The sequence below is a fragment of the Tupaia chinensis genome, unplaced genomic scaffold (genome assembly GCF_000334495.1).
Source record: "Tupaia chinensis unplaced genomic scaffold, TupChi_1.0 Scaffold000048_1, whole genome shotgun sequence".
Taxonomy (NCBI): Eukaryota; Metazoa; Chordata; class Mammalia; order Scandentia; family Tupaiidae; genus Tupaia; species Tupaia belangeri.
In genome coordinates, this window is record NW_006159506.1 from 6,442,371 (window position 1) to 6,460,033 (window position 17,663).

The 17,663-nt window shown below is 52.3% G+C and overlaps 1 protein-coding gene across 1 annotated transcript in view; it reads right to left on the reverse strand.

Moving 5' to 3' along the window:
• RREB1 (ras responsive element binding protein 1) overlaps positions 1-17,663 on the reverse strand; it is a 169,695-nt gene that overhangs the window by 83,228 nt on the left and 68,804 nt on the right. Inside the window, 1 exon segment of the mRNA XM_006141235.3 lies at positions 300-415. The gene's annotated coding sequence lies outside the window, so the exon portion shown is untranslated.

Here is a 17,663-nt window from a genome sequence, read left to right on the forward strand (position 1 = left end):
AAAAAAAAAACAAAAAAAGAGTTCAGCACCCTAACCACACCACCACCTGCTGGGAGGTCGAGAAGGAAAGAAGGGAAGGGGGAGAAAAGAAGGGGTGCTGTAGGGTGGCTTCCACCCTCTGAGATTTCTCAGCCCACACCTCAGGCCCTCCGATCAAGAACTAGTAAGTGACGGCTGTCATTTTCATGTGACTTCACATAAAGCCTTGGGAGGACCGTTCAGAGAACACGGGGAAGGAGGGGAGGGCGCCAAGGCAAGCCGGCATCCCGGGCTGCTGGGACTCAGCGAGTTGAACTGACCTGTTTTTTGGCCTTATCAAGCCGTCCTCCTTACTGAGATGCTGCTGCTGGCTGGGCGCGGACGTGGACAGGGTCACACCTCAAAGCCACCGCTTCTGGAGCAGAGCTGGAGCAACCTACAAACACAAGAGGTACCTTTAAACGGGGGTTAAAGATCAGGAATGGTCCTAAACGTGTGCTTCCCTCTGCTCATCACACGCGGAGTCACAGATCAGGACAAGGAAACACCTCCCGTCGCTGGGTGACCTTGCAAGAAAGAGTCACAGATCAGGACAAGGAAACACCTCCCTGCTTGCCTTGCAAGCAGGCCCCGTGTACCCAGAGTGCACCGTCAGCACCTGAGCCAGAGGGGGACCTGAGCAGACAGGAGCCTCCCAAGAGTGGTCCTTAGTGCACTGAAGGCAAGCCCGCGTGGGAATGGCTGAGCATGGCTGCAGGCGGGCTCGGGCATCCCAATGGCCCACCCACAGAAGAGCTGCTAAACGCCTGGTTTAACAGAAGGTGTCAGGACGCAGTTGCGGGTGCTGCCTCTCGGTCTTTCTCACGGAAGGAAAAAAGAACTAAGAACAAAGGGAGGGAGGCAGAGGTCAGGGAGGAAGACTGATGGCCATAACCACACACTGCCTTCTAGGAAGGAGAGATTATTCTATCTTTGCCCTACTGCAGGGGGAAATGTCTCCAACACCCTTCAGACTGGACCAAACGCAGGCCTCTTCCTCTCTGCAGGGAGGATGGAGAGAAGGTCTCAAATTACACACGCTGCCCTTCCTGAGTTTGAGAAGGTCTGCTCTTCGGCATCCAGGACCTCCACACCCAGAGATGGGAGAAAGCTGCCTCAGGCCCTCGACAGTCAGAGAAAACGGGATGCAGCATTTCCCAGGGCCCGCAGCCTCCAGCCACATTCCCTTCTACTATAGGGCAAAGGGCAAAGCTGGGCGAGAACTCCAGAAGAAAGCCCGCTCGCATGGAGAACACCTGTTGAGAAGCTACTGCTTGACGCGCTCTTGTTTTAAGCCCCCTTCGAAGCGTCTGGAGGCAAACCGCCCAATCGTATCAAACAGCCATTCCTGAATCTCACTCCTTTTGTCCACAAGTAGTTCCTGACCCCCAGACTGCTGGGGTGAGAAAGCCCCACCAAGCAGCTCTATCAGAAGCCCCTGTGTCTCCTCCACCACTGCCAGAACCACGGTTCTCCTGCAAGCAACCCGAGATCACAGCAGGAGAAAGAAGGGAGTGGCCATCCCCCTGGGGGGTGATTTCTCATTTTCCCTCTCTCCGCCTTCCTCCAGCCAGTCCATGTACCCGATGGGAAAAAAAAAAAAAAAACAAAAAAAAACGTGAAAACAAAAACGTCTTCCTTTTACATCTAACTGCCTTAATTCTCCGTTTTATTCTTGGTGTCTTTCTCTTTGGACAAATTCTTTCGATTTCAAACGAAGTAGCAGGAAACAAGGGAGTAACTCAGGGACAACCCTCTAATGAGAAATGGAGCCCCTAAGCCTAGGGACGTCTTTATCACTACTCAAATAGTCTTGGGACAGAACCCACCCTGAGAATGTAAGTAGCTGATGAAGTCGGCGGACCTGCCCACAGAAAAATGCACGTCACCTACACTCAGCATTTTTTTCAGTAGTAGCAAGGTCAGGGACGCCAGAAATTCACCTAGAAATACAGGATAAGAATCCTTGTGTTTTTGCCATAGGGGTGAGTGCGCTAGTGGGGAGCAGGGAAGTGAGGAATCGTCCCCCCAGGAAGATGGTGGCCACACGGCCATCATTTCTCCTCCGGGATTTTGCATGCATGTGCTCGTGCAGAAACACACACACACACACACACACACACACACACACCGGCGCTGGGTATGAATTTTCAAGCTGCCATGCCCAGGACTTGAACCTTGCAGTTGGCCACGTGGAATCGAGCACCTTAAGCTCCATGCTGCCTGCTGGCCCCAAGAGTACTTGTTTTTATTTGAGGCGTCACCCGCCCTCCTTTAAACTAAATCTATTTTATTAAAATTCTTAGGTATGTTTCAGAACTCCATGAACAAAACATCCTTTCAGATCATCCTCGCCTATCTAAATTTAAAGATTCTAAACTGAAATGAAATACTGCTTTTAAAAAAAGAGGCCAAGGTTCCTTCTACTATGATGCATGTTTTAAAATCAATAGTCAGTTTGATTAGGAAGAAAGCCTGGAGAAGAACAGATCTAAAGTTTTTTTTCCTAGAAAATGCCGAGATCAACCAATAATTAACATGCACACTGTATTTTACACATAATTAATAAAAAACACACGTTAGTGTCAGGCAAGTTTCTGGAATGAAAACTTTTTAGACTCTCCCTCAAATTTAGACATATTTCCTTGGCTCTTTTTTTTTTGAGAGTTTTCTGCTATAGGGCACGTGCACTCGCTGGAAAGACAGAGACAGAGAACGGGAAATAGACCCCCAGGGGGCATGGCCACGCCACAATCCCTTCTCCTCCATTCTCCTTTCGGGATCTTGGGCATGCACGCACACACGCCCGGCATCAGTTTAAGCCACCGGGTCTGGGACTCAAACCGCTGCCGACTACATGGGAGTCCAGTGACGCAGCCATTAGGCCATCTGCTGGTCTCACCCTCAGCTCATTTATAACTAGTATCTAAAAAATTTAAAAAGTCCATCAAGTAGCTTCCCGGAAACACACAAGGTACCAAGAAAAAAGTTGGATTGATGTGGAGCAAAACAAAACAAAGCAAAACCCAGAAAAACGAAAAACAAAGCATGCTGAGACTTGACCTTGAAAATGTCAGCCTCTTGACCTTGCAGGTAAATGATTTGAATTCTGAGAATGCCTTCATTAAGCCAGGTAAAAAGAGTCACATCCACAGAACGTAGAAAGTGGAAAAATACAAGACAGTTCTTAGAAGAAATCCAAGATCCCCCCTTCCTTCCATAACCACCAACTCAGCCCTAACAGGTGGGTGAAGGATGCCGGACAGACTGGGCCGCTGGTGAAGGGAAGGGAGGAGGATGCTGAATTTCTAGACGGGCCTTCCAATAGCCTCCCCCAAAGCCCATGGCGGCAGGATTACTTGGAAAGGGCAGAGATCCCTTTGTGAGGAGGAGGGGGAGGGCCAGGGTGGGCCCCCAGCCTGGGAGGAGATAAGGCACAATGCTCTGCAAAGCCAGAGAGAGATTAAGGATCCTGCCCCCAGGTCCAAGGAGATAGGGAAGGAGAGATGAAAGATAAGAGGGGAGATGGGCTGGAAACCGCTGGCTGCATCCCAGCTCTGAAAGCCCAGGGTTCTCAGTGGAATCTACAGTCTGTCCTAAGGCCCCTAGGAAATAGGGAGTGAGTTTAGATGCCAGGGATGACAGTGAAGGGCCAGTGGGCTTTTCCAACCCTCCATGGATGAGGCAGGGCTGAGCTTCTCAGAGGCCCAGGGGCACGGGAGGTTGCTCACAAAGTCTAAGAGCCTAGCTGACAACTCAGGCTCACCTTGGCAGGCTGGAAGAGTTGGAGTTAAGGGACCAGCAGATGATGTCATGGTTGTGTAGTCAATTGCAGTTTGAGTCCCGGACCCGGGGGCTTGAAACTCACACCAGGCGTGTGTGGGTGCATACCCCAAATCCCAAAAGGCAAAATCAATTCCAGTGCAGCCATCGCCCATGAGATGTGATTCCTCGCTTTCTGTCTCTCTGGCAAGTGCATGTACCCTGTAGCAAAAATCTCTCTTAAAAAAAAAAAAAAAGAGTTGGAGTTGTAAGATCAGATCCTGGGGTCGGCAGGTGGCTAGGTGGTTAAGGGCACTGGACTCCCACATGGCCGACTGCGGTTAAAGTCCCGGACGTGGTGGCACGCTTTCTCACTTTCTCTCTCTCTCTCTTTCATTCTGTCTCTCTCTGATCAAAATAAAACGAAATAAATGGGGGACCAGCAGTTAGTGTAATGGCTATGTCGCTGGGCTCCCACGTAGTTGGCCATGGTTCCAGTCCCAGTCCCGGTGGCTTAAATTCACGCCGGGCTCATGTGCGTGCGTGCCCAAGATCCCAAGAGGAGAATGGAGGAGAAGGGATTGCGGCGTGGCCATCCCCCCTGGGAGGTGATTTCTTGCTTTCTGTCTCTGGCTGGCTGGCGAGCGCATGTGCCCTATAGCAAAAACCTCTCCAAAAAAAATAAATAAATAAAAAATAAAAGAAAAAGAAAACAAAATAAATAAATAAGTAAAAGCTAAATAAAAGAATTCTAAAAAAGAAAAAAAAAACAGATCCTAAAATGGTCTAGGCTACCAGGAGGCCAACAAGCAGCAATAATCTCTCTTGAAGGATGGGCTGAGTCTTAGACAGGCTGAGACAAAACAGAAGCAGATGGGGTGCCCCATCACGGCCATGCCTACTCCCCTGCCTGCCAGGCTTGGGCCACAGTGTCTCCTCTAACCAGGATGGCCTCGCGTGTGCTCTCTGGAGGCTGAGACAGCGGGGATGACAGCTCTGAGTTCCAGGAAGTTGATGTGTTTCTTGGCTTAGAGTTCAGGCCATGCCTTGGACAGGGTGGCAACTCATGAAAGTCACACCCCTCCCGGACTCCCTGCGGCTGGTGCAGGCTTGGGGGAGCCCGAGCGTGTCATGCAGCACCTTCTGGCGTCTAAGTGGGCCCTGCACCATCGGGCACCGTGTGCTGCTGGGAAGAGGCAAGAGATGCACCCCTTGGTACAGGCCATGAGCACAACAGAAAGGAGGAGGCCAAAGAAGGAGACCACACCGGGACCCAAGATGGGTCTGTGGGGCCTCCAATCTGGCTGTCTTCTGAGCTCTCAAACACTCCCCACTTGAGGGGCATCCTCCAGACAGGAAGTGGTCTCTTTCAACAGCAGTCAAGGCGCTCCAAGATCTGGCTTCCGTTTATCTTGCGACCTCCCTTGATATCTACTGGTTCCCAAGGCTACCCTTCCTGATAAGTTTCTTCCCTCCAGACTGCCCTCCTGCTCTTCTCCCCAACGCCATCCCTCCTGGTCGCTTTCCACCTGGTGCCTCCCGATGCCCGCTCCCCAAAACTCATGGAGCTGGGACGCCAGCTCCAAGCTGGCCATCGCATGAATGATCCTGGATTACTGCATGCCACACGCCAAGTACCTCATCTCATGGAATCCATGAAGACACCCCCGTGAACATGATTCCCAGTGCAGATATGAACACCAAGGTCCACGGGGTGTTACGTCACTCGTCTCCAAGATCCTGGGGCCGGTAATTGGTTAACTACCAAGTTTCCTTTGCACAAAGTCTTTGGCTTCTGGCACAAACTTGTGGCTCTCTTTGTCACCTTCTCAGACTTCTAACAATCTCACTCTGAATCATTTCTGCCCTTCCAGATGCGAAGTGCCCAGCCTTCCGTTTCCGCCTGTGTCTAGGCAGGAAACAGGCGCTCTCCCCTCCGGCCTGCACCTCTGCCTTCCTCTCAGGCACCAGGTTCCCACCTCAGACTAGAAGCTTCGCTGCAGGGGGACAAGGTTTGGAACCGCTGCCTTTCTTGCTCGCAGGGATAGGGGACTTCCGGTCTGCCCTTGTTCTAGAAGTAGCCAGGCAAAGGAGGCTGGAGGGAAGCCTGAAGCCACCTGTGTGCCCTCCAAGTTGCTTCTACGGAGAGCAGACCTGGACGTGGAGCAAAGCAGTGCTGTGAGGGAGCCCGTACTTCCAGACCCTGGAACCCTGGAGCGTGGCCATGTGAGGCAGTGGGGGTTGGGAGCAGGAAGTGGGGATCAAGGCGCTGGAGGTGTGGAGTCAGGGAAATGCAAAGGGAGAGAATCTCGCACCAGCTCATCTAGTCCTGGGAGTTAACTGCGAGGACCCTCCCTGGTCCTGGAGAACAGCAGTAGCACAGCCGGTGGCCAGAAATCCAAATCTCCCAGTGGCCCCAACACAGACCTCCAGAGTCCCCTGTGGGGACAAGCCCAGTAGTGTGTGTTAGCAGCTCTCCAGGGGATGCAATCAACCAGGAGCCAGCTCCCAGGAAATACACAAGGAGGTCCCTGACAGCCTCTCCCAGGTGCAGATTTGGGAGGAGCCACTGGTCTACCCTACCCCAGGGAGTAAAAATCAAGGTGCTGGAGCAGAGACTCAGAGCCCATCTAACTGTATTTGCCACAATAAAACACCAGGACCAGCACATGGCGTAATGGTTATGACACCAAACGCCCACGGAGTCTACCCTAGTTCGAGTCCTGGACCCGGTGGCTTAAAACTCACACCGGGCACATGTGCGTGCATGCCCAAGATCCCAGAGGAGAATGAAGCCGGGACTGTGGCGTGGTCATCTCCACCCCTGGGGGATGATTTCTCGCTTTCTGTCTCTCTGGAGAGACAGCTCTCCCTCCCTACTCCCCCCCGCAAAAAAAAATAAAATCACACGAATGTTTTGTTCCATGATATACAACTTCAGCAGGTAGACATGTGTGTGCTGGCTGGGCCCTGTCTACCAGACTACAACACCAGGTGGATTACGCTGAATATTGAAACTGTGAACTGCTGCAAACATGGAGAGATTTCCTACAGATGCTAGACAAAACCATTCTGTGACGGCCATCACTCTTCCTGCACGCCTCTCCAGGGCTCTTGGCTGCTCCGGAGGAAGGAGCTGGGCAGAGTCCCGATCAAAGGCTGGTCTGTCTGTTCACGAAGACCAAAAAGCAGCCCACCCCGCTCTGCGGCTCTTCTGCAGAGAGCACGGCTTCCTGACAGGACCTCATTCCTGCCAGACTCGTGAGGCTAAGACACAGCTGCCACATGGCAGCCATTTGTCACACGGGGCTCGGCTCCCCTGGGAGGAGGACACGGGGTAGCCTCAGCGCCGGGCTGCAGAAGAGCAGAGATGCTGGCCCCTCCCCAGGCAAGTCAGACTCTTCCTGAACGCCGTTTTCCTGCCTGGTCTCCAGGCTCTGTGGTCTCCCACTTTCTTGCCTGACTTAGCAGAAACGTGTATGATTGTGTCTACTCTGCCAGAGGAAGCTGACGGGAGAGGGGTGAGTGTCCACACCGGCCTGTGTTGGACTACGGGAGCGCCATGCTGGACAGAGGGGGCGGAGGGCCTGCAGGTCACCCTCGTCCACCTGTGGGGCAGGGCAGGGTCTCCTAGCTAAGGCCCAGGATTACACCCAGCAGCCCTGGCTCCACCCTACCTCAGATCTGCTCTGCTGGCTTATCAGGGAGATGCAGGTACAGGGAAGGGCAGAGAGGCCTCGGTGCACACCTTGGTTGAGGAATGTAAAAACAGAAAAGGACATTGCTATATGACTTTTGTATATATACAGGAAACAGGATTCGGGCCCAGCAGTGACACGGCACCCTGCCATGCCAGAGGCCACACAGAAGACGTGGGTTTAGGTCCAGGTCGCCCTGGAGACGCTGCTGTGCACGCCCATGATCCTGGCTGGCTGGAAAGGATGGGGGGGAGGAGGCCTTGTCTCTCTCTCTTTTTTTTTGAGAGGTTTTTGCTCTAGGGCACGTGTGCTCTCCAGAAAGACAGAGACAGAGAGACAGAAAGCGAGAAATCACCCCCCAGAGGGGATGGCCACGCCGCAATCCCTTCTCCTCCATTCTCCTCTTGGGATTTTGGGCACGCACGCACGCACACAAGCCCCAGATGAGGTTTAAGCTGCCAGGTCTGGGACTCAAACCACAGTTGACTACATGGGAGTCCAGCGACACAGCCATTATGCCAACTGCTGGTCCCCTGTCTCTCTTTCATTAAAAAAAGAAAAGAAGCTTGACATCATTATCTATCCGAAGTCTAGTGGATAGCTAACTATGTTCCTTTTAGAGTGCCCCCGTCCCCAATAACTAGGAGGCACAGACCACCCATAACATCAACTCCATGCCAGGGACTCATCAGGGGCTTTACCTACACTGTCGCTTTCCCCCCAGATCCCACACGGCGATGAGCAGGTTCACTGCGGGTATCCACGGGGACAGAGCCGGGATTCTAGCTTGGGGCGGCTTCACCCCAAAACCCTTGAGCTTTCCCTTGTACCACACGGAGGGTCACGGAACAATCACAGAGACACGCACACTGCAGAACTGGGAAACCACGTCAGGTGGAAAAGGGGACGGCTGAAGAACGGGAGATGCTCGGCCCACTGAAGAAGAGAACCAGACACGAGCCGGCGGCACCAGCCGCGGGCCTGGCGTCCTCCACGGCAGGGCTGAAGTGTGGGTTGGAGGCCCAAGAAGCAGCTCTCGGAACTAGCGCAGCCCTAAGGTGGACGTGTGATGAGGAGCTCGCTGTCGGGGGTGGAGTGTGGAGCGTGGAGCAGGGGGTGGGTACCACCTCTGTCCCACACGGGGAGGAGCTCAGGTGAGCACACTCTTTCTGACTTCCAGACTTTGCAATTCTAACAAGACCGTCTGCTTATGTAACACTGTGAGACCCAGGAGCACACACGGGAGTACGGGCCATCGGAAGGGAAACTTCCAGAGCCCATGGCGTGTCCTCAAGTTGGCCCCACTCGAGTCCACAAGCCTCTGTTCTAGAAAGTAATCCTGCTAATACCTGCCCTCCTTACTTCACGATACAGAAATCAAAGGAGTAATGGGACCAGCAGTTAGCGTAATGGCTATGTTGCTGGACTCCCACGTAGTCGACCGCAGTTCAAGTCCCGGACCCGGTGGCTTAAACCTCACGCTGGGCGCATGTGCATGTGTGCCCAAGATCCCAAAAGGAGAATGGAGGAGAAGGGATTGTGGCATAGCCATCTCCCCTGGGGAGTGATTTCTCGCTGTCTCTCTTTGTCTTTCTGGCGAGCGCACGAGCCCTATAACAAAAACCTCTCAAAAAAATAAAAAGAAATCAGAAGAGTATTTATTAAAATATTTCACACACGGTGTAACTCCCCCATTGTAGCTACTGATGTTAACGCTGTTTACCTCCCGACACCCCAGTTCACCCCTGGGCTGAGTCTCCCCAAGTCCACTGCACGGCCAAAGCTCTGGGGGCCAGGAACCCAGCTGGATGATCTCCTAAAAAAAATTTTTTTTTACATCTCTTTCAAAAATTTCCACTCTTGGGACCCAGCAGTTAGCGTAATGGCTATGTCGCTGGACTCCCACGTAGTCGACCGCGATTTGCGTCCCGGACCCGGTGGCTTAAAACTCACACCGGGCGTGTGTGCGTGCGTGCCCAAGATCCCGAGAGGAGAATGGAGGAGAAGGGACTGCGGCGTGACCATCCCCCTGGGGGGTGATTTCTCACTTTCTGTCTCTCTGTCTCTGTCTGTCTGTCTGGCGAGCGCACACGCCCTATAGTGAAAACCTCTCCAAAAAAAAAAAAAAACCCACCCCAAAAAAGAAAAAAAAAGAGAAAAAAGTACGTAGAATAGACATAAACATGAAAAGTTATCTGCCCCTGATGATGTGCATGGTCATCACGCTGGAAAAGACACGCTATATACTGTAAAGATGTATGTGATTCAATGTAACACTGAAAAAAAAATAAATCAGCCTCAATTTAAAAAAAAAATCCCACCCCAGCCCACTCGGACGATTAAAAATAAATACATTTTGGCTTATCACAAACGCAACCCCAAGGACAATGAAAGAGAAGAACAGCTGCGGACACACTCTCCTCCAGGCTGGATGGAGAGCAGGAAATACAAGCCCTCTGGCTCGGCTGGCTGCAGCGACAAATCCTCAGCCTCACGTTTGCTTAATCGCGGAAGTGCACGCCACTGGCTCCCACAAGGACGTGGCTCTCTCGTCTCCACGTTCTCAAACACCTCTCTTCCAACTGGAGCACCTGCACGCCAGCAACGGGCCCTGGACTCTTGGCCAACTGGACTGTTCTGGACACTTGTTTGAAGTGGATCTAAGTGATCTTCGGTTCCTAGTTACAGCTTTGGGAAGAAGCTGGGGTAAAGTTCGGGTAGCTGTTTGCAGAGCACTGCAATATCCTGGGAGTCTTTCACAGGCCCTGAGGTCAGGGGCTGGCCTTTGGTAAAAGGGTGCAGCCAAACTGGATTCTCTGCTTTTCCCTAGGGGAGGAGCTGAACGCAAGCGAAGGGACCTCAGGGCAGGTGGTTAACCTCGGATCTGGGCTTCAAATTCTCAGAATTCAGGGCAGTTTCAGGATGACACTCCTTAGAAAACCAGAATGACTCTGGGGAAGAGAAAAGTACTGTCTGAAATGTTTCTGCCTGAACAGAGAGGGCCCTGGGAGGAGGAGATCACGGCTGTCCTTGCCTATTGGGAGAGCGCTTGGCTGTGGTCAGGACCACATGTGGGCAATCCGACATTGCCAGCTGTCAGCTGAGAGTGACTGCACTGGGTGACCGACCTGCCGACTCCCAGGCTCTCCTCTGTGCCATATAAGGGATGACCTTTCCTCTCCCTGCCCCCCCGATTTTGCTTCTAAGAAGGATATTACCACTATCTAAGAAAGAAAACCCAAAGGGGCCGGCAGGTGGGTGCTGGACTCCCACATAGCTGTCCGGGGTTCGAGTCCCAGACCTAGCAGCTTGTTGTCTTACCTCTCTCTGTCTTTCTCCGGTCTAGATGAAAAATAATGATAATAATAAATAAAGTGAAATAAAATACATTTTAGAAAACCAGTACTCTGAGATACCAGGGGTGGGTAAGAGTTTATCGCGTGCCCACAGATTCAAACGCTGGCAAGCAGATTTTCTTCGAGTGAACTGAGCTAACGCAAGGTGAGGACAGGCAGCAGCAGGCAGGTCGGGCCACTCCCATGCCCTTGTGTGGCTGGGAGAGGCGGCCACATGGCCCCTCACAGGCCAGAGTAGCAGAGGGACCTCTGTAGGGCAGGGGGCGGGGGCTGGGGGGTAGCAGCAAGGTCCGGAGGAAGTCAAGAAACACAGGCCTAGCCGGCCTCCTCCGGATGGTGATGAGTTCACAAGAACCGCACTCCCTGGGGGGTGGGGGTGGGGCGAATGCCCTGCGGCTTCCCGACACAAAGGACCCGCCCAGCGGCCCCGCTCCAGCATCTGGTCCCAGGGCGTGCTGGCTCAGCTGCCTTGGACCTTGCAAAGGCCCTGGACAAGTCGAGGCTTCCCAATGTGGGCTCACGAGGGGGTTTTAGAAGCCCCACACCTGGAGAAAACAGTAACTCCTTCGCGAGCCCCTAAACTTCCCCCCAATGTTACAGAGAACAGGAAGGAAAACCAGAACAGTCCCTCCCCATCACTCCTCTGGAACCTGAGTGATCACTGGGCCAGAACCAACAGTACACTCATGGGGACCCGGGCAGACTCGCCCATGCTGCTCAGGAGGGGTGACACGGCCACCCTGCCAGCTCAGTCTAAGGATGGCCAGACATGTCCACCAGGTCCCCAGGGGTCAGACACCTCCACCAGGAAAACCAACGAAGAAAGATCTGGAAACCCAGGTTGATGTCCGTTTAACAGGAGCCAACACCTAAGTGAACCTTCCCAATAAAAGGGACTGGCCATCAGCCAGCCTGGGATGTAGCAGTTAAGGCGGCTGGATCCCACAAGGCCAACTGCATGGTTCAAGTACCGGACACAGCAGCTTAAAAAACACACTGGGCCTGGGTGCGTGTGCACCCGAAATCCAGAAAGGAGAAATGGAGGAGAAGGGATTGCAGTATGACCATCCCCTAGGAAGGTACTTTCTTAACTTTCTCTCCAACATGCCCTCTAGCAAATTTAAAAAATAAAAATAAAAAAATTAAAAAAAAAAAAAAAAAACAGAGCGAGACTGGTCACCAGGGATACTTTCACTCATGACATGAAATTGCTGTCAGCAGACCTGTGAATCCAAATCGTGCTTCTCAGGGTCTTCGACACATTAAGGATCACAGAGTGGAGTGAACTGTTCGCCTCCTGGAATGCCTATGATAAAGGCACCCTGGTTTTGTTCAAAAAGAACATCCTTACTCTTCTCTTTTATCTTTCCTTAACAGTTTGCCATCCAGTGAGAGGAGGGGCCTCGCCTCCAACAGCCCAGACTTTTATCTCCCACGGACCTGCACGAAGCCAAGGGCTGGACTTCCTGCAGCTCGCCTAATGGGGCTGTTTGACTTACTGCAAATGCTTGCCTCCAGAGAACCTTGGAACAATGCCTGTGCAACACCTACCCAGCATCCACTTCAGCTCCAACGTTAACAGCCTCCCAGTCCAACCGCCTAGCACTCCCCGTGCCTCCGTGTGGGAGGGGCTCAAGGCTTCCAAGAGAACCAGTCTTCCGGTCCCCGTATGTATTTGCCGTGTCTGCAGCAAACACAAGAGCTAGCTTCATCACAGTGCAGAGGCCCATTAGGTCCGTCCCAGTAGCTCAGTCCAGTGGCATTTAACATCGTTGTGTAACCACTGGAATCAGGTTCCATCAGCCTGCTCGTACCAGCAAATGCCCTGGGGTACACTGGACCCCTCATCTACAGACGTCCTTCCCAGCCCTGACTCTACTCCCGAGACCCAATTCTTTGGGATGCCTGGGTGTTTTTAGGTCTAGTCTCAAAAGGACTCCCGTTTACCTAGTGCTAAGAGTTTTCCCAGGAATATCCAGGAGCCAGGACAGCAGCAAAATCCACTTCCTTGGGCACGGTTCTCTGAGACCGTGTGAGTTATGATCGGAGGCGATTCACGCATCAGAGGACAGAGGAGCCTGACTCCCTGCCATAAGGGTAGGAGTCCCATTTTCCTGGCATCAGCATGTGTGAGGTTACCAGGTTCCGAAGGTGATAAAACCAGATGTTTACAACATTCCCCCCCACACACACGGAATTCCTTGCTAGGGTATAAGGAATCCTTCCCAAATCAATTGAAGGAAAAGGTAACTTCCTTGCCCAAATACCCCATTACTTTTCATAATCTCACTAAGAGAGCTGCCCGAGGCGAAAGGAGCTGGTGGGAGTGGGGACTGGGGACAGTAGGTGAGGAGGAGAGAACAGGGAGCTGGGGGGGTGTAAGTGACAGAAGTCTGGCCCACTGAGTCTGCGAGTCTGCAATACCGATTCTAGGCCAACACCCCAGGCCAAGTGGTATTTTTTTAGGATTTTTTAAAAAGAATAATTTTCTTCAACCTGTTATTTTCTTTTCTTTTTAATTTGACCAGAGAGGGAGGGAGAGAGAGAGAGAGGGAGCAAGAGGAAAAGTGAGAAAGCAAGCCATCAGATCCAGAGCCCTTAATCACCATGTCACCTGCAAGCTCAATTTTTTTTTTTTTGAGAGGTTTTTGCCATAGGGCACATGCGCTCCCCTGACAGACAGAGAGACAGAAAGCGAGAAATCACCCCCCAGGGGGGATGGTCACGCCGCAACCCCTTCTCCTCCATTCTCCTCTCGGGATCTTGGGCATGCATGCACACGCACCCGGTGTGAGTTCTAAGCCACCAGGTCCGGGACATGAATCGCGGTCAACTACATGGGAGCCCAGCGACACAGCCATTACGCTAACTGCTCGTCCCTAGGCTCAACATTTTTTATGGAGCTACATAAGTAAGACAGGGGTGCAGTGTCCAGAGAAACCAGGCTGCCTCCACGCCAAACCGACAACGCTACTGTCCACGTGGCCTTCCCCTGGAGCTACAGGACTCAGCACCCCCCACCCCCAACCCCCAAGAGAACAGGAGCCAGCAAACCGGTCGGGCCCCACCGGCCACACGGCAAGCGCTCTTGAGCATCCTCCATTTCCTCCCAGCCATGAAGTCAGGAACAACCTGTACAGACAAAGAAAACAGAAACTTGCGAAACCACGGCATCCACCGTGCTCGCTGCGCCCGAGGAAACCTGCAAAGCCCTTGAAGATGCTTCATTACAGCTCTGGGGAGAAAACGCCGTCCAGTTACCCAGGCGCGCACATGTTCGCACAAACCCCGTGGCGGGCTTGGCCGGGTGCACAAAGAAAATGCAGAAGTCAACACAAAACAGTCTTGGCTCCTCGGCTGATGTAGAGCTGTAACTAACACATGTCCATAGAGGACGTTAGAGGCCAGCGACAGTCTGGCATGTTCCCCATTGGGAAGCAAAATGTTCCTAAGGGGGACAAAACTGGTTGGCTACCTGGACACAGTGAAAATGCGCTTTGCAGGAAAGACAGGATGCAAGAGGCGTATGCTTGCCCGAGAGACAAAAAAAGACAGAGAAAAAGTGAGAAATCACCCCCTAGGGGGGATGGCCATACTGCAATCCTTTTCCTCCATTCTCCTCTAGGAATTTTGGGCACCTGGCGTGAGTTGAAGCCACCGGGTCTGGGACTCAAACAGCTGTCGATTACATGGAAGTCCAGTGACAGAACCATTATGCCATCTGCTGGCCCCATGAGCTTTTTTCCTTTCAAATGAGAGCGTGAGAGAGATACAGAGAGGGATGCACCCTGACAGGGTCTGGTCACACAGACGTCTCCTTTCCCAGCTCTTAAAGTGAGGATCCTGGCTGACCACAGGCGTCTAATGTGCATCCAGACCGACTTGGAGATGCAAACCGGGGTCAGCCAATGGCTTCAGCCTTGCAGGATTCTTGTGTTAACCATTGCACTGCAGCAGCTGGGCCTTCTGTGGCAACCGAGTCCCAGGGAGTTGGTTCTCATTTCAGATTCCACACAACCCAATAACATAGTCACCACCTCAGGCCAATGTTCCTTTAGAGAAACAAAGGGACACACCATGTCAACACTGCTTTACAACGTCACAGCTTCTCTGCACTTATTCGATGGCTTCAGCCACCAAGCATATGTTTCATTGGGAAAAAAAAAAAATGCGTCTCCTCAGTTTCCTACGTTTGCATTCTTGCTGTTTTCAGACATGTCCAACCCAAAACGTAAGAGAAGGCACAGAAAAATGTGTGTTCTCTTCAAGGTGTTAAAATTAGTTGCTTCATGGGACCAGCAGATGGTGTTACACCACTGGATTCCCACATGGTCGACCATGGTTCCAGTCTTGGGCCCGATGATTTGAAAAATCATACCAGGCATGTGTGTGTGCATGTATGCCCAAGATCCCAGGAGAATGGAGGAAGAGGGACTGCAGCATGGCCGTTCCCCCTTGGGGGGTGATTTCTTACTTTCTCCCTTATCTCTGTGTGTCTCTCTCTCCCCCAGTGAGTGCATGCACCCTAAGGCATAAACCTCTTAAGGGAAAAAAAAATCAGTTGCTTAAAATGTTCTAGACTGGGCCAAGCCACTGTGACGCAGAGAAAACTGAAGTGCCCGCAGGGCTGGAGGCTGGATGGCCATCCATGGGTCTGGATCTACAGGTTGGCCTGAAAACACACTGGGCATGTGCACGGGCACCCAAGATCTTGAGGAGCTGGAGGGCTGCGGGGAGGGAACCACGCTGTGATGAGACCCTGCCAAGGGTGCTCCCTACCACGTGCCTGTGTGTTCTGTCATTGAAAAAGAATGTTCCGGGCTGGCAGGTGTTGTGTTGGTAGGGGGCACCAGACTCCCACATGGCCGACCGCAGTTTGAGTCCCAGACCTGGCGGCTTGCCTTCTCACTCTCTCTCTCTCTCTCTCTCTCACAAGGAACTTCTCTCATCCCTCTCTATCAAAAATAAATAAATAAAATTTTAAAAAGAAAAAGAGTATTCTGGGTCAGCCCCAAGGCCTGGTGGTTATGCGAGCTGGATCCCACAAGGCCAACCACGCAGTTCAAATCCTGGCCCTGGTGGCTTGAAAAACATGCTAGGCGCACATGCCTGTGCAAGCCCCACATCCCTACAAGATAAATGCAGAAGGGATTGTGGCGTGACTGTGCCCAGGTCCCATTGGGATGTACTTTTTCTCTCTCTCTGGCATGAGAATGTACTCTCTAGTTCAAGATTTTTTTTTTCTTTTTTGGGGGGAGAGGTTTTTGCTATAGGGCGCATGTGCTCACACAGAGGGACAGAAAGCGAGAAATCACCCCCCTGGGGGGATGGCCATGCCGCAATCCCTTCTCCTCTATTCTCTTCTCGGGATCTTGGGCATGCACGCACACGCGCCCAGTGTGAATTTAACACACCAGGTCTGGGCTCGAATCGCGGTCGACTACATTGGAGTCCAGCGACATAGCCACTACACCAGCTGCTGGTCCCAGAGACTATTTCTGGACCCTGGATGTGAGGCGAGACTTGGCGCCAGGGTCAGCACCTGCTATGAGGATGACCACTCTTGGACATGAGCGTCTGCAGATGGTCCGGATGGTGGCGCCACCAAGAGCCAAAAGACCGAGCCCCTGGCCTCAGGCTGGGGAGACGGAGCCACACGTAAAAAGGAATTTCAACCCAGGGGAAGATGGAGTGAGTCGAATACTTTCAAGGCTACAGGGTTCCCCAGAAGGAAGAGTCCTGAGCCGAGGGCAGCAGGGCAAACGCAAACCTCTGCTTGAAGGAAGGACGCAGATTTCAGCCACATGCTAGAAAAAGCTTGAGCTCCTACAAGCCACCAGTTCACCCTCGATGAAAAGGAGAAAGATCAGCATACTTGCTGAGTTTCTTACAATGCAGAATTAACTTATTTACACTTAAAAGATCTCTTTTTAAAATGAGATGGTAAAGATAGCAGATAGCTACTTTTTTTTTTTGGTTTTTTTTTTTTTTTTTTTTAATGCTCTTGGTTAAAGACAGAAATGGCAACCCTGCGTTTGACTGCAAAAGTTCTGAGCTGCTTCTGGTCCACGGAAAGAAAACCCCGGGGAGTGATCGAGTATACCAGTGTGAAGTGAGAGAGGAGGGAGAGGGGAGCGGGGAAAACAGCGAAGATGGGGCTGGCAGGACGATGCTGAGGTCAAGGTTCCATCCCAGAGAGATGAACTTTATCCCGTCGCCATGGAAACCCACGCAAGCCCTTCCCCCTTCTTCTCAAAGCCTGGGACGAAATAATCATCTTCATATTTTAAAACGCTCTTGGCAGCCGTTTATGAAATGGAGAGGAGGGACCGGGGAAAACACGGGTGATTAGAGGCACCCACCCCAACGAGGGGGCTGATCTGATAGTCTGAGGGGTCGAGACCTCACGGAGGGAGAAGAGAAAGCAGGTGGCACAGGCTGGCTGGGAGGGCCAGGGCGAGGGGCCAGCCAGAGCAGTGATGAAGACAACCCTGGTCAGGGAAGGCCAGCACATGGCAAGTCAGCCTGCTTACAGAGCAGCAGGATTGAGACATTTCTACACATCCATAGCCAGAAAGAAACACATGAGAAAAGAAGGGGGTCCTGGGAGAGGCGGGGAAGGAGGGGAGGTGTCCTCCGGGCACAGGAAGATGAAGTGTGTATGGAAAATGCAACCTGGAACACAGGCGACCCTATGACTATGGGGAGCTGTCAGGACGCCCATGGAAACCGGAATTAAAATAGGAATTTATGGGGCTGGCAGGTGGCATGGTGGTTAAAGGTGCTGGATTTCCACATGGCCAACCTTGGTTTGAGTCCTGGACCTGGT